Here is a 2,498-nt window from a genome sequence, read left to right on the forward strand (position 1 = left end):
TCTTCAGGCCTCAGTACAATCCTTTGCACCGTGAAGGGTCATACACCCCGGCCTTCTCCTTCACTAATGGATGGCCAGACTCCAAATGTTACCCTTGGACACACAATCCATGGCCCAGTTCTCCCTCAGACCTAAGACTTGGATATCCATTTTCCCTTCATCAAACTCAGGTGTCCAGGCGCAGCCACCTTTCTCAAACTGAAGATTCACGCAGTCCCTTCCTCTTCCTTTTTCCTGCTAATCCTCACTGGCTCTTTTTTCAGGCCTGGTCTCTTACTACTCCTTTTCCTAGTAAGCAGCAAATTCTTTCTGGCACCAAAATATCCTCACCCCGGCCTTCTCCTTCAATCATGGATGGTCAGATCCCAGATGCTTCCCTTAGTCACAAAATTCAGAAGTGAGTTCTCTTCAAAGACCCAAGGAACAAACCGAGTAAGAGCAAAGCCCTCCTCCCTCAGATTAGGGAGTCCACGGCCCATTTCTCCCTCAAAACCAAGACATCTGTACTGGTTTACCCTTCATCAAACTCAGGCCTCCATGCCCTAGCCCTCCTCTCTCAGACTGAAGACCCCCGTAGGCCCCTTCTCCTTCTTCTCCCCTGCTCTTCCTCACTGACTTCTTTCCTTGGGGCTAGGGCATTTGGTATCCCACTGCTCCTTTTCCACTTACGTAGCAAATTCTTTCTGGCTTCAGAATACGGTCACCAGAAACTCTGGCCTGGAAGGCACTTCAGTTGTGCTCTGAAGTAACCTGTCCCTGTGACTGCTGTCTGATGCATAAAAAGTGGCAACCTCCACCAAGCAAGACAGTTGAAATCCCATTTGTTGACGAGCATTCATCACATGCCTCCATTGGATAAGCCTGGAGAATTGCTGCATCTCATTGGTTCACAGAGAAGCCAATTACAGAACGCCGTAGAAGGCAGGAGAATTGCTGCATCTCATTGGTTCACAGAGAAGCCAATTACAGAACGCCGTAGAAGGCACGCATGTGTAGAAAATGAGTGTTCAGCAAACGGCCAGTGGCAGTTGTCGCTGAGGTCATCCTCCAGTCTCAGGGTCACATGGTATCTAGGAGGGCTTTGTGAGGAATGCCCTTTGCCCTGTCACTGGAGATGCTTCTAAATTGTACATAAGAGCAGGGAGCCGGTGACGGCACAGATTGCCACCACAGATATTTACCCTCTTCAGTCCCGGGAAGATGACCATTCACATTAGACATAGGTGTCAATTCTTTTATTACATTTAATTTTGTGTGTTTGTGTGTAGACACACATGTGTCAATGGTCACATGACAGAGGACAAATTGACGATCGAGTTTACTCCTTCCACAATTTAGGAACCATGAGTCAAACACAGGTTGTCAGCTGTGGCGACAGGTACCTTTATGCCTTGAGTAATCTTGCTGGTTCTTGCCACTTTTGTTAGAAATATAATATTCATTATATAAAGGAATTCGTTTCATTGCAAAGTTTTCCTAAATTCATATAGTATACTTTATTTGAATACTATTTCTTGAGGCAGAGTCTTCTAGCCCAGGATGGCCTTGAACCCTCTGTGCAACTGAAAATGACTTTGAACTTCCAATCCCTCTGACCCAGCTTCCTGAGTCCTGGGTTTAGCGGCAGGTGCCACCATGCATGCAGCACTGGGATGGAAGTCAGCGCCTGTGCATGCTAGGCAAGTGCTCTGCAGCTGAGCCCAGCCTGGGCTCTTGGTTCGTGTCTATGTCTACTACTACTCTTCCCACTTCCCAACAGCCTTTTACTTTCTTGTCCTTCCCCGGTCTAGATCCCACACAAAGGAGAACACGTGTGCCCTTTGTCTCCTGACTCTGGCTGATTCTGCTTTACACAGTGTCCTGAGAGGGGCAGGAATCTGTGTATAATGGCCGCTTAGGACTGCACCTCACACAGCACGCTGTCTATATGTGTTGCTGATGTGAATGGTGCAGTGACCACCGAGGGCAGGCAGGCGTCCCCCAGGCTCTCAGAGTGCTGATGCTTTACCCTTTGGCACAGCTGCAACACATGGGGCTTCAGAGGGGAGCATGCTGTCTCACATGGGTGCCAGCTCCTTGCTTGGAAGGAAGGAGGCATCAACCTTGTGATAATATTTTGTGAGCTCTGACATAGGTAAAATGCGTGGTTTTGAGTGAATATTTATTTTTATTTTATTATGTGTTGTGTGTCTGTCTGCATGTATGTCTGTGCACTGCTTGTGTGCCTGGTACATGCAGAGGACATGAAGAGGGCATGGGATTGGCAGGATCTGGAGTTAAGACAGTTTTCAGCTGCTGTGTGGGTGCTGGGAATTGAACCTAGGTCCTCTTGCAGAGCAGCCCATGCTCTTAACCACTAAGCCATCTCTACCTGCTTCCGTATTTATTCTACTTTGTTTTATTATTTTTTGATTAATACTTTTTATTAGATATTTTGTTTATTTACATTTCAAATGTTTTCCCCTTTCTAGATTTACCCTCCAAAACCCCCCATATTC

At 47.0% G+C, this 2,498-nt stretch overlaps 2 protein-coding genes across 3 annotated transcripts in view; both read right to left on the reverse strand.

Annotated features, from left to right (window-relative positions):
• LOC116101817 (CD177 antigen-like) overlaps nt 1–777 on the reverse strand; it is a 56,987-nt gene extending 56,210 nt beyond the window's left edge. The window contains exon 1 of one of the 2 annotated variants that reach the window (XM_031385680.1): nt 670–777. The gene's annotated coding sequence lies outside the window, so the exon portion shown is untranslated. The remainder of the gene's footprint in view (nt 1–669) is intronic. The other variant, XM_031385678.1, reaches the window with a different exon arrangement.
• Nucleotides 1–781, reverse strand: part of LOC116101818 (CD177 antigen-like) — a 4,677-nt gene extending 3,896 nt beyond the window's left edge. Inside the window, exon 1 of the mRNA XM_031385684.1 lies at nt 670–781. The gene's annotated coding sequence lies outside the window, so the exon portion shown is untranslated. The remainder of the gene's footprint in view (nt 1–669) is intronic.
• Nucleotides 782–2,498: the final 1,717 nt, after the last annotated feature.

Source organism: Mastomys coucha, unplaced genomic scaffold (assembly GCF_008632895.1).
Source record: "Mastomys coucha isolate ucsf_1 unplaced genomic scaffold, UCSF_Mcou_1 pScaffold21, whole genome shotgun sequence".
Classification (NCBI taxonomy): Eukaryota; Metazoa; Chordata; class Mammalia; order Rodentia; family Muridae; genus Mastomys; species Mastomys coucha.